The sequence below is a fragment of the Saimiri boliviensis genome, chromosome 14, assembly GCF_048565385.1.
Source record: "Saimiri boliviensis isolate mSaiBol1 chromosome 14, mSaiBol1.pri, whole genome shotgun sequence".
Classification (NCBI taxonomy): Eukaryota; Metazoa; Chordata; class Mammalia; order Primates; family Cebidae; genus Saimiri; species Saimiri boliviensis.
Genome location: NC_133462.1, coordinates 14,591,089 through 14,604,979, shown reverse-complemented (window position 1 = coordinate 14,604,979; position 13,891 = coordinate 14,591,089). Strand labels below are relative to the sequence as shown.

Here is a 13,891-nt window from a genome sequence, read left to right as displayed (position 1 = left end):
GTGGGGGCCAATTGTTTTTAGATACTGCTGATAGATCCGCCCCTGTGTCCATAAGCCCATAGAACTTGTTTGCTTTAATTTGCACTACACAGGTGGGCTGATTAGAAGCTATGGGTTGGGATAGGTAAACGTCCCATGTAATTCTCCTCCCAAATCTTTGATTTTCTTGTATCTCCTTTTGTGGAGAAGGGTGTGACTTGCAGGGAATAAGCAATAGCTGAGCAATATATTCCTCCAGTTCAGAAAGTGAGAGATCCTGTGACATTACAATTACGTGAATTTCTCTTTTATAGTCAGAGTCAACAGCTTGGGGACAAGATTAATGCTTTCCTTGTAAGTTAAGATGGCTTTTACCCAAGATTAATCCCATATATCCTGTTGGCAGAAGTCCCCACATACTAGTGGGAATTTTGGTGAATTTGTCTTCTCCAACTAACGTGACTCGTTCTCTAACTCGGAGATGTCATCCTGCATTTCTGGGTGTTCCTGGGGAGAGGGAATGAACGTTCCTGTAGGGACCCACCCCTGAAGTGGGGTTTCGGTCTGGATGGGGAATGCCCTCATTGTTTGAGGAGACCCGGGTCCAGGTACCCCTCTCATTTCCCAACAGGATAGTGCCATTCTGATGAAATTCTGAGCGGCATTGATTAGCCCAGTGGTTTCCTTTATTACAGCAAGGGCAAATTCCTGGCGTTTTTTTTCAGTTGCAGGGTGGGAGTATCAAGTTACAAGATTCCTTTTGCCCATTAGTCTGACGACATTCTTTTTTTTTTAATTAAAAAAAATTTTTTTTATATACTTTAAGTTCTGGGGTAAATGTGCAGAATGTGCAGGTTTGTTACACAGGTATACATGTGCCTTGGTGGTTTGCAGGGGGTGGGGAGGACGAGCATCAGGAGAAATACCTAATTATATGACATTCCTTTTTAGAAGCCTGAATTTTTCCACATTTGTAACATTTGCCCACATTAGGGCTTGATCCTTGGCCTTTTTTTAGATTTGTTTACTGCTACGCTAGCCATGACTTGAGCCAACACCATAGAACCATGGGACTCCGTTCCTACGTCCTGGCAGGCTTTGAGAAACTTTGCCAAGTTTTGTGTGCACTTTACCCATGCCAGTGCACGTTTACAATCTGCATTTGCATTTTCAAAGACTAAAGACAGAGTAAGCATTTCTGCGGCAGTGATCTCAGGAATCTGGAGCCCCACTGCTTCCTGCAGTTGTGTGACAACATTCCTAGGTTCCTGCCATCCTTGCACAACATGTAGGAAAGATTGCACTGAGACCCATTCCTCTGGGACAGTGGCCCAGGAACGTTTGGCAGCTACGGCACACCGATGGTAAGCAGAATCTGGGAGTGCCAATTGCTGCACGAAATCTGAATGAGGACCACTGCCCAATAGCATATCCTCTGTAATGTGTCCGTGTGTCCGGCGGCACGATTCTGTCTAGCCTGGTCTGCACACATTTCTTGTCAATTTAGATTCCATGTCAAATACGCACTAGCAGACAAGCAAGTACGAGATAAATGCTTTATGTCAAAGGGTAGGAGGCACACAGCTCCAGATACAGAGTCTAGCAATCCTAAAATAAATGGGCTCCGTACTCCATTATGAACACGCGAGCTTTTAATTCTTTTAATCGCTGAAATTCTACTGGAGTGTGTTCATGAGCTAGTTGTTGTGGATTGTTTGGGTCGGGCAGTAAGGACCAAACTCCACGCAGAGAAAACAGAGGGATCTACTTTAAGACCTTTTTGATGAGCCCGTTTCAAATCTTCTCCTACCCGGTCCCAATTTTCCACACCAAGGGTGCCTGTCTGCGGAAACCATGGGTTATGTGTAGTGTGTAATGACTTCCTGTAGAAGCTTAGTTAGCGTGTGAGAACTGACCTGAACACCAGATTTTTTAAGTAAAACTTTAAGCAACTGCATATAATGTTGCTCCTTAATAGACAAATTCTGCCCCATGTTACCCTGATGCAGAAACTTTTATATCTGCTGAAGGTAATATAAAATTCCCAGGGTTCCTTTTCCATCAGGTGAGTTTCACTACCCTCACTACCTCTGCTCCAGCAGACCTTCTTCATGCAGGTCCCTGTTCAGGCACCTTGCTGGAGTCATCTCATGAATGAAGGGGGACAAATTCGGAATTGAAGACAAAGACGAAAGGTTCTGTTTGAAAGAAGGGTCAGGGTGCTCTTCGCTTCTAGTGAACAAAGGCCCTGAGCTTTTACGGCCCTTCATATTTATTAAGTAAAGTGAAGAAGGAGGAGGCGGTGATTGTCGCTCAGCTGCTTGATTTATCACAGGGACTGCTTTGCTTGTTCAACAGGTCCCAGATGTTCAGGTAGATAATAACCTCCAGGAGCACAGATGACCTTAAGGAGCACGGGACCTGGGACGTGACTGCCCTTGACATTCCTTCTGGTGGCAGACGCAGTTGGTCAGTGTCCTGACATCCTTCTTTCATCAGGACAGTTTTCTGTTTGCTCATATAGCCTCCAGAGGTATACTGAGTTGGTCACGTCCCACAGTCTTGAAGTCTCCAGCAGAGTTTTATCTTGGGACCCCTGTTGCTGCTGGGGACAGGAGCTACCAGCTAATTTGATGGAGAAACTGAAGAGTTTCATTTAAAACAGTGGGTCAGATGATGTATTCCTGGGCTTGAGCTGCTGTAGCAAACACTGTAGCCTGGGTGATTTAATAATAGAAATCTATTTCTCACAGTTCTGAAAGCTGGGAAGTTTAAGGTCAAGTTTCCAGCTGATTTAGTCCTGGTGAGGGCCCCCTTGCAGATGCCTGCGTTCTTGCCGTATCTGCACGTTGGAGTTTGGGAAGGGTTGGAAAGACAGAGGAAGAGAGAAAGACCATTTTCTTGTGCCTTTCTCTTTTTAGAAGGGCATGGATTCCATCATGAAACCCACATTTTTAAGACCTAGTCTTACTATACTTACCTCCCAAAGGCTTCCCCTTCAAATTTCATCACATGAAGGATGAAGGTTCCACCAATTTTGGGGAGACACATTCAGTCTTGAGCAGGGGAGGTGGGAATTGCTTTCCTTCCTGATCGTGGGGCCTGGTCTTTTCTGGTGAGATGGCTTCACACTCATGGTTTTACCTTAGGCTGCAGCCCCACAGAGCCTGTGTCCTTCTCTCCTCTCCTGCCCATTCCTGGGTTTTCCTTAATGTGTCACTTTCTTCCTGTGGCCCCACCTCCTCCCATTCCAGGCAGCTGCCCCTGGGTCACTGCCCCATTCACCTTGTCTCCCCTCTCTGGCGTCTGCCATTTCTTCTGAGCCCTGAGCCCTGAGCCCTGGGAGGGAGGAAGAGTGGAGCTGGGTTGAGTGCTGTCCAAGTTGCTACTCTGTCTGGACAGCTTGACAGTGAGAAACGTTGATGTGTGACCAAGGAGGCCACTGTTGGAAAAAGCTGTTTCCCGGGGGTTCCTAAATCACAGTGGGGGTGGGTGGGGCTGGACCCACTCTGGAAGCCTGCTGTGTGTTAGGAACCAACTCATTCAACTCTGTTTCTGTCTGTAGCTGCTTCTCTGGTGTGATCCCCGAGCTGCTACTAGAGTCCTCTTCCCAACGCCTTATGGTCAGAGCTGTGTGTGGATACCTAATGGGGGTTATTCATGTGCTCACACAGAGTATCCAGAGGACAGGCTTCCTGACCTCTCCTTCCTCAACCCCACAACAAGATCTGGATCGTTGCCTGGGACAGATAAAGTTAGAATCTTTGGGGATAGTGTGTATCCTCAAGACTTGCCACAGTGCTGAGGTCTGTGCCCCCAACTTAACTCTCTGTCCCGTTGCGAATACATTTATATTGTGCATCTGCAGTTGGCTGTGCCGTCTTTTGTTCCTAAATCCTTGAATCTCTGTGGATAAGGCCCTGAAGAAAGTGCATGTAAGTATAGGTGGGCTATCTCATCACGGCGAGTTTGTTGTACATAGTAGTGTTTTTTCACAAAAGGCTATTCAAAAAATTGTGGGAGAGGGTATATATACAAGCTTACACATTTATATATGTAAGCTATAAACATATTTTATACATTTAATACATATTTATAAGCTATATCAATGAACGTACGCATATTTTACATAATGCACCATTTTAACCACTTTTAATTGTGAAATCAAATGGATTTAATGACATTCACCATGTTAAATAACCATCACTACTATTTTTTGTAGAAAATTCTCATCACTTCTAGCAGAAATTCTGTATCTTTTAAATAAATACTCCGTATTCTTTCTACCCTAGACCTTGATGATCTCTAGTCTACTCTCTCTCTGAATATGTTTATCCTCGACGTTTCATTTGAGTACAATCATACACATCTGTGTCACTTTGTTTCTGGCACACTTCATGAGCATAATGTTTCTGAAGTTCACACATGTTCCAGCAGGTGTCAGAGCTGCATTCCTCTTTATGGCTGATTAGCATTCTGTTGTGTGTATCATAGTGTTTTTGTTTTTCTTCATGTGTTGATGGACACTTAAGTTGTTTCCATATTTTATCTATTGTGACTAATGCTGCAATCAGCATCCCCATTTGAGTACCTGTTTGAGTCTCTGCATTCATTTCTCTGTGTTTATACCTGGGAATGTATGTTGGTTCCTATGAGAATTCTCTGATTAGCTTCCCGAGGACCAGTACAACTGTTTCTCATAGCGCCATTCCTTTTTATATTCCCATCAGCGATGCATGAGCATTTCAAATTCTACATAAGCCTTCCACCTGTTACTTAACATTTTTAAAAATGATAGCCACAGTTGTGTGATATGGTATCTCATTGTGGCTTTGCCTTTGCATTTCCCTAGTAACTAATGATGTTGAGTGTCTTTTCATGTCCTTATAAACAATTTGCATATCTTCTTTGAAGAAATGCCTATTTGAGTCCTTTGCCCATTTTGGGTGGTTTTTCATTTTTATATTGAGTTATGGCTATTCTTTCTATATTGTGGACATAAAACTCTTACATATGTGATTTGCAAATTATTTCTCCCATTCTGTGTCTGGTTCTTTTTCTTGATCATTTGCCTTGATGCACAGAATTCTTACATCTTGATAAAGCCAGTATATCTGTTTCTCCTTGTATGTCATGCTTTTGTATCATATCTAAGAATCCATTGCACATTTGAGGTCATCAAGATTTGCCCCATGTCTGTTTCTAAGATTTTGATTTTTGGTTATAGCTCTTATATTGAACTCACTGATCTGTTTTTAGATAATTGCTTGATATGGTGGGAAGCAAAGTTTCCTAAGTTCATTGTTTGTAATGTGCTTATTGAGATTTTTCTGCAGGATTATTTGAAAAGATTGTTCTTCCTTCATTAAATTATCTTGACACCCTTCTCAAAGAGCAATTGACCATGAGTTTGAGGGTTTATTTCTGGACTTTAAATTTTATCGCATTGATCCCGATGTGTAGTCTTACAGCAGCAGCACACACTTTTCGTAATTGTATTGTTTTAGATGATTTCAAATAAGAAAGTGAAAGTTCTTAAATTTATCCTCGCAAGATTGTTTTGGCTATTCAAAGATGCTTTTGTGAAAAGCGGTGGTTCACAACTGGGGAAGCCTTTTTTGTTTCTTCTCTGGGAAGTGGAATTTGGTTGTATAGAGACCTTTTTAGAAACTTAATCTAATTAGGTAAATAATCCCCACTTCCTTTATCGAGGTGCTGGAAGCACCTGCCCATGTGGGGAGGGACAGTGAGCTCCATGATGAGGGGCACAGACGACATTGTTTTGGGACACAATGTTGTTGCAGGAGCCGTATGTATTTCTGCTTCTTTATTTTTTTGTACAGCTCTCATCTCTGTTGGATGTAGTAGATGTTAACATCTTTGTTAATCCTCTGAGGTCTTGGTCTTAGCAGACCTGTCAGCTGGAGCTTGAGGAGGTGCCTGGCAAAGCAGTGACCCTCCTGGGGAGGAGGATATCTCAGCAGGGTTAAAGCAGCTGGGACCCAGAGAAACCAGGAAGGTCTGACCCTTAGAAGCTAGGGTGCAGCATGTGGGTGTCCTCAGAAGCAAATGAACCACTCTGGTACCCATTGCGGTACACTGGAACAAGATAAGAGGCCTTGGGTATCCCATATCCTCTCTCAGCTCCCCAGCTAAAGATTTGGGTCCTGGGCGGGTGCTGTTTTGCTGCAGGGGCAAGGTAGACAAGAATGGCTGCATATCAGCCTGAGTCCACGTCATCCTCTCAGGTGTTGTCACTGCAGAGGGAGAATTTCGTTCAGAGGCCCAGCCTGGGAACATGGGAGGGACCACCCCATTCTTTTAAAATTATTAAAAAAAAAAAACCAGTATCGGTAAATGTCATGCATGTTTTATTCTTCTAGAATCATCGTTAATGTCATATTTTACAATGCATCTCTTAGGTGAATACTGAGAACCATCTACACAATGTACATTTTAAGGTGACTCCCCTATAATTTCAGCTTTCATATGTTCCTATAAAAACCATCTTCTCTCTGAATACACAAGCAATATCTCTGTGTTCATCTCTCCTGTGTTAAAAGAATAACTTTGGCCGAATTAAATTTAAAGGAGTTTAATTGAGCAGTGAATGACTCACGAATCAGGCAGCTCCCGAATCACAGCAGATTCAGTGACTAGAAGCGCCTCATGGTTCGAACAAATTTTTAGACAAAAAAAATAAAGTCATGTGCCGACATCGGAATTGAGGTACAGAAACACCTGGATTAGTTACACCTCAGTGTTTGCCTTATATGAACACGGTTTGAACGGTCAGCAGTGTATAACTTGTTGAAGTTTGGCTGCTGAGGTTGGCTGAGGCTTGGCAGTTGTTACAGGTGCATACACCTAAGTAGGTGTTTAATCTTGTCTACCTATTAAATGAGGGTGCAGTACATCTACAAGGACTCACATAGAGAAGTACAGAGTCCTTCTCAGGCCATATTTAGTTTGCTTTAACAGTTCATCCCATTGGGTCGTTTTCTCCATTTTGAGAGATTGACCACAACTTTAGTCCTTGATATCACTGTCACCATCATAAATTTACTTACTTGATCTTGAAGCCCACTGGGAAAACAGTAGAACAGTGAGATTTTCAAAGGTAGGAAGAAGGGCTAAGTAGAAGTTGCCTCCTAATGCCGGAACTTTCTGTTTACAGGAGAAAAACAAAACCTGGTCTGTTCTGGTCTAATATCCATGTGTTTCTTTAAAGTCTTACTTAGATGATGTGGTGTTTAGCGTGAGCAACTCCATTGTGTTAGGTTTGCTCTGTCAGGGTTTAGTGCATGAGCTCAATCCAATACAATGGCCTCCCATCATTTTGTTTTTAAAATTTCTCCTTTTGGGTCAGGTTCTCACTTACGCGGGAGTGTGACCATAACGTACGGTCTGAGGCCCACTCTCAGTTACCATCACATGGGGATTCTGGTCTCAACGTGTCATTCGTAGGTTTTGGTGTCCTCATGATTGCACCTTTCTTTCAGCTTGGGTCATTCTGGTTGAAGAGGAACCATTTGACATTCTAGAGATGACTGCATGCAAACATTTAACAGCTTTGAGGAAATACAGTGCACCAGGGAGACTGTTACGATGACTATCAGGAGGATAATACCAAGAGTTTAGAGTGTGCTTTTTCCCCAGGGTCCCCATAAATCAAATCACTTAAAATTAGACGTCAAAGAATAGGCTAGGTAAAGAGCTTACTCACTTAACTAAGCAAGCTTTTTGTTCATCTTCTACAACTAAATCTCTGTAATACCTGGTGTTTTCTCCATAGGCCAGAAGTGCCAGCAGCTGCACAGATACTTTTCTGTTTAGCCAATTCCTTTATTTAGCATAACTTTCACATGAGAATTTCAAACCTGTTGTGTAACCATAGCCTTTACAGTAGAATCTGCTATAGAGCTTATTATGAAAGACACATTTCTAATTATTGCTCAATTTATTTCAAACCACATAAAAAGTTCATAACAAATGATGCCCTTCCATTATAGAAAAGTGAAGGCCTCCTGGCAGTGTTTCAGACTCATAATGTATGTTAAGAGGAGTGAATTAATGTTCTGATTCTGACTGGGTATGAGGCAACGTACATACCACTGAAGTTTCTCACCTACATTGGGCCTTCATCTTTTTCCTATCAAAACATCAGGTTATCTGTGTATAAGGCTGGCTGCAAAATCCTTCACAAATAAAAGTGTACCCCGTAAGTGCACACAACAGACCTGCTTTTCATTTCTGTTGTTTATAGAGGCCCAAAAAAGAAAAAAATATTCAAAGGGAACAGTCTCATGATGGTAGAAGTCTTGATCCATGATCTTGGAAAAGCTGTTTACATCAAGGATACCAGCTTCTTCAGGGGAGAGACTTCCCTGGTTAGCTTTACCTTAAGGGTTCCAATGCGTGTACATTACCAAGTGTGTGGAGGGGCTCTTCACAGTTGACATACTATGAACCCAAAGTTCAAGGTTCCAACATTTTGCTGCAACCCAGATGGCAAGGACAGTCTTTCTCTGATGTTCTTAGAAGATTCAGTCCTTAGGTTCTAGATTGTGTAAAAGTTGATTATATTTAGTGAACCATAGAAAACTTTCTTTACCTGGCGAAAATACACTGTAACATAATAACTTAGTGTGGTAACTGTGCGACCCGCAGAGACCCTTCCCAAAGCAAATGAGAGTGAGGAGTTGTTAAGCCGAGTCCAGGTTTATTGGGGTTTGCGGGCAACTCGAGCGGGAGAGGGAAGAGCTGCACCCAGCAGCTGCCGGAGAGGGTTTTTATAGGGGCGGCGGCCTGTTTAGGCAAGGTGTTGTGAAGTGATTGGTGGCAGTTGGGCATGGGCGAAGGGGGAGTATTGTGGAGTGCAGGGATTGGCTTAGCTTTGGCGGGCTAAGGTGGGGAGTACAGGTGAGGTGTTATGGAGTGATTGGTGGAGGTTAAACAAAGAAGAAGGAAGAGCCATGTGGCAAGAGGGGATGGGCTCCGGAGGCGGTCCGCTGGATGTGGGTCCCGGGCATGGGGAATGGGCCCTTTCTACCTAACATTCCCGACTTCCTAAAAAGGGAAAAAGGGCGACGAGGTCGTTCTGGCTACTTCCTGCTGAAAATGGGCGGCGGAGGGATCTGATTTTCTTTAGGGGGTTTGTGAAGTGGGCAGAAGGGCGTAGCTTTCCATGGAGGTTGGTAGGGAAGTGACGTGATTGTTTCGGGGGGCTGGTGTTGGTATGGTGTTATCGTGGAAGACTGGTTGTAGCATCATCTGGTTGATGGTAACTCAGGTCAGTTCTTGGAACCGCCGTTGGAGAAACTGGAAAAAACAAGGAGCAATGAGTAGAACAAGACAGATAACCAGTAAGGGACCGAGTAATGGGGATAGGAGGGTGTACATGGAAGACGACCACTATGCGGAGGCCTCTGTTGAGAACTTGTAATTCTGGAGACTGGTTTTGATTTTTTGGAGATTTTCGATTCGCGTTTCTACCAGTCCAGATTCGTTGACATAGTAGCAGCATTCCTCTTGTAGGAAGATGCAGGTTTCTTCACGCTCCGCCATAAGTAGATCCACCGCCCTCCGATTTTGTAGGGCTACCTGGGCGACAGAGGTGATCTGTCGTTGGAAAGATGTTAGAGACGCCGCTGAGTCCTCGATGGCTGCCTGAAGTTGTGAGGAAAGGCGAGCCAGAGCTTGGTGAGAATGGAACAATGCCCCTCCTCCCAACCCCACGGCCAGCACGGAGCCTGTAAGGGACAGGCCTACAGCCACCGGGAGGAAGGCCGCCCTTCGGGTGCGATGAGACGGAGCCTGTGGGACCTGTAGTAGGAGGAACTCGGCCGGAGAGTAGACAGTGAGTCGAGGTACTAAGGTGACTGGAAGGCATAAGAGGGTTGGAGGTTGGCTAGAGGACAGGTTTTTGGTTAGGGTGCGATTGCACCAGAAGAAAATGCCTCGTGGAGCAGTTAGGTCGGTCGAAACCTGTCTAGTGTGGTTACAATGGGAATAATTGTGGCCTAGGGAGTAGCAGGTCGGGAGCTGAGACTCAGGTAAGGCATAGAGTTGTACGTTAGGAATGGGAGTAAAGGGGTTAGATGATTTCGGAGCATTACGCGGAAAGGGAGCCGGTACCGCAACGAGAGGAGTCTGTCCTAGAGTGGCACAAAGAAGTCAGGAGGTTAAATTAGTAAGTCCGGACTGATTAGCAAGTGCCAATCCCTCCCTGAGGAGGGTGATTCATGAAAAGGGGTGTTGCGGGGTTGGAGCTGAGTGTTTAGGATTTGCTCCTGGATTTGTATGGAGGAACGAATCTGTGAAGAGGTGAGGACGTAGGCGTGCCATATGTACAGGTGTGAGGACGGGTACGATTGTTTTGGGAAGTCATAAAGGGCTGCCTTTTGAGGACTGGTCTATATTTGGTCCCAAGGGTCGGAAATGGTTAGAGTGAATTTGTTTTTTCCCTCAGTGGTGGGAGTTTTGGATAAAAGTGAGTGATGGGTTTGACCGCTTGGGCTTGGGTATGGCGTTGTTTTTCCAAGTTACAGGTTGACCAGACACAGCCCAGACAAGAGTACCAGGAAGAGGTTTGACAGGTTGAAGGCTGTCTGTAATGGAAGCAGAGTACAGGGTGGGTGACTTTGGAATTATGAAAACTAGAAAAGTTGAGTTGTAGGGGACGTGAGCCCCCTGTTGCGGGACAGTCGGAGGTGGCTAAAAGACGGTTGTGAGAGTAAGGGGAGGAGTTACAGATATGATGTGTTTTGGTATAGTTTTCAGTAAGGAAGAATCTCCAGACATACTGAGAGGAGCTAAGTTTTGGTAAGTTTGAGAGATAGAGGGCCAGTAGGAGTACACTCCCAGCGGGGAGAGAGGGAGCCATCAGGGCACCTCTTTACTCAGGACAGGTGGACCCACGACGGAATTTGTGCGACCTTAATGGCTGAAGGGGTGGCGAGGATGACCGTGTAAGGGCCCTTCCCACTTGGGGGCGAGAGGCTTTGGGGAGAGGGATTTAATAAGGACTGAGTCACCCGGAGATACCCTTTGGGTGGTTTCGGATGGTTGAGTGGGCTGTGGAAGAGAAGCGTTGACGTGTTCCCTAAGGAGATTTTGAAGGAGAGTGAAGTATGGGAGGTAATTACTTAAAGGAGTGGCTTCGGGTGATGGAGGAGTTGAAAGTAAGAAGGGGCGACCATACAGTAGCTTAAACGGGCTAAGCTGTGCTGGGCCTTGAGGACTTGCTCTTAACCTGGCAAGGGCGATGGGGAGCAGTGTAACCGAGGACTGGCGGAGTTTGAGCATAAGTTTGGTTAAATGCTCCTTGATGAGGCCATTGGCCCGTTCTACCTTACCAGAAGACTGGGGATGATAGGCAGCGTGTAATTTCCACTGGATTCCTAAGGAAGTGGAGACAGCGTTAGTAATCTTTAGAGATGAAAGCTGGGCCGTTATCTGACTGTACGGTGGCTGGGAGTCCAAACCGGGGGATGATGTCTTGGATAAGATGAGTGGCTACTGTTCCCACCGACTTGGAGGCTGTGGGATAAGCTTGAATCCGGCCTGAAAAAGTGTCGACAATGGTTAGTAGATAGCGGTATTGTTTGTGTTTTGGCATGTGGGTAAAGTCAATCTGCCAATCTTGGCCAGGCAGAATCCCACGTAGTTGATGAAGTTGACGCCGAGGATGACAGGAACGTTGGGGGTTGGCTTTTGCACAGATAGTACAGGAGGACTGGACCTTCTGTATGGTGTTGAGGAGGTTGTGGGGGTGAAAAAGTGGACTGAGGAAGTGGTGCAAGGCTTTGGGTCCAATGTGGAGTGAGTTGTGAATGTCTTGAATTATTTGGTATCTTTGTTTTTCAGGGAGTATAAGGAGATTGTGCTTAAAAACCCAGCTGTCCCTGAATTGAACATTGGGTAAAGATTGAAGGTTGGCTAACTCCGTGGGAGAGTATTGGGGGTTGTATGTTTTGGAAAGGAAATAGAGGCGGGGGGGGGGCTTTTTCTTTGGCTGTTGTTTTTGCAACAGAGTCAGCAAAGGCATTTCCCTTAGCTACAGGAGTACGTGAGGATTGGTGTCCCCTGCAATGGATGATAGCTACCTTGTTGGGGAGCTGGATTGCCTGAATAAGCTGAGAGATGAGTTTTCCATTGAGAACGGGGGTGCCTTTAGTGGTAAGGAAGCCTCGTTCTTTCCATATCATGCAGTGGGAGTGAGCGATTAGGAAGACATATTTGGAGTCTGTGTAAATGTTGACTACTTTTCCGGTTGCCCAGATTAATGCCCGAGTAAGGGCAATTAACTCAGCTTGTTGAGAGGTAGTTTGTGGGGGCAGAGGCTGAGCTTCAATGACGTCAGTGTCTGTAACAATGGCATAGGCAGCTTTCCGGGGTCCTGGAGTGGTGAGGGCTGAACTACCGTCAACGTAGAGAGTGATTGAGGCTGCTGGAATAGGCTGGTCAGCCAGATCTGGGCGCGGGGACTGACTGAGCTCAAGAATTTCGGAGCAGGAGTGCTGTGTTGAAGGCTCCGAGGGGAGAGGAAGGAGGGTAGCCGGGTTTAAAGGGGAGCAATGTGAAAGAGTGATTGCAGGGTTTTCGATGAATAGTACGTGTAGAAGTTGAAGTCGGGAGGGCTCGAGATGAGTTAAAGCTTCGTGAATAAGTAGGTCAGTGAGCCGGTGTGGGGAGAAAACTTGGAGGGGTTGGTGCAGGTTGAGTTTTAGGGCCTCAGTAGTGAGGTTGACTGCCGCTGCGAGGGCCCGTAGGCATGGTTGCCATCCCTGTACAGTGGGGTCTAATTGTCTGGACAGATAAGCTATTGGCAGGAGGGTGGATCCTATTGGCTGAGTAAGGACACCTACTGCTGTGTGCTGCTTCTCGTCTGTATATAGGTGGAAGGGCTTGTTTGGGTTAGGTAGAGCTAGACTGGTAGTTGTGGATAAGGCTTTTAGGAGAGCATTAAAGGCCTGGTTAACAGTTTCCTGGGAGGTTAGGGGTCCTTAAAGCGAATGCGAACAGGCTGATGATGGGAGGCCACGGAGGGAGTACTGGTATCCCATACCTGTGGGCAAACGCTAGGAAGGAGTTGGACGGCCTGGTGGGGGGCTGGCGGATTGGTAACCAGAGAAAGAAAGAAGATACTGGCATTAGTATGTGGGAAGACGATAGTTGCCTGCAGTTTGGTTAGAATGTGCCATCCTAAAAGGGGCACGGGGCATGAAGGGATGACTAGGAAGGAGTGGGTGGAAATGGAGGAGTTAAAAGAGCATGTGAGTGGAGGGGTTTTGCGCGGTGTGGATGGAGACCCGTCAGTTCCCACAACAGAGACCTGGGAAGGAAGAGTTTGTCCTGAGTAGGAGGGAAGCACAGAGTAGGTAGCCCCCTTGTCGACTAAGAAGGAGACACTTTTACCCGCTACCTTGAACACAACCTTGGGCTCGGCAAGGGTAACTGGGGTTGGGGAGCCAGGGCTCCTCTAGTCGTCTAACAGCCCTAGAAGTTCCGGGAACGGAGAGTTCTGGGCGCCTGGTTCCTGGGCGGCACGACCAGGTTCCAGGCCTCCAGTGACAGCCCCTTGCTGTCCAGGATGTCGGTCCGGAGAGACCGGGACCCTGGGCAAACTGGGGCAGTCAGACTTCCAGTGTCCCATAAGCTGACAGATGGGGCAGGGCTTGGTGGGTAGACGAGGTTGGGGACAGGCCTTGGACCAGTGTCCTTCCTTCCCACATTTGAAACAAGCCCCTGGAGGGGTGTGAGCGGTATTTTGTGGGCCCCGGTTTCCTGCCGGCCGCAGGGCCGCTACTAGAGCCTGGGTTTGTAAAGTGACCTTCTGTTTCATTCGGGCTTGGCGGGCAGCCTCGGCTGTGTCTTCCCTTGCGTTAAATACTTTAAAGGCCATTTTTAC

The 13,891-nt window shown here is 46.0% G+C and overlaps 1 long non-coding RNA gene across 11 annotated transcripts in view; it reads left to right on the top strand.

Annotated features, from left to right (window-relative positions):
• Positions 1-13,891, top strand: part of LOC120362736 (uncharacterized) — a 403,841-nt gene that overhangs the window by 239,176 nt on the left and 150,774 nt on the right. The window lies entirely within an intron of this gene.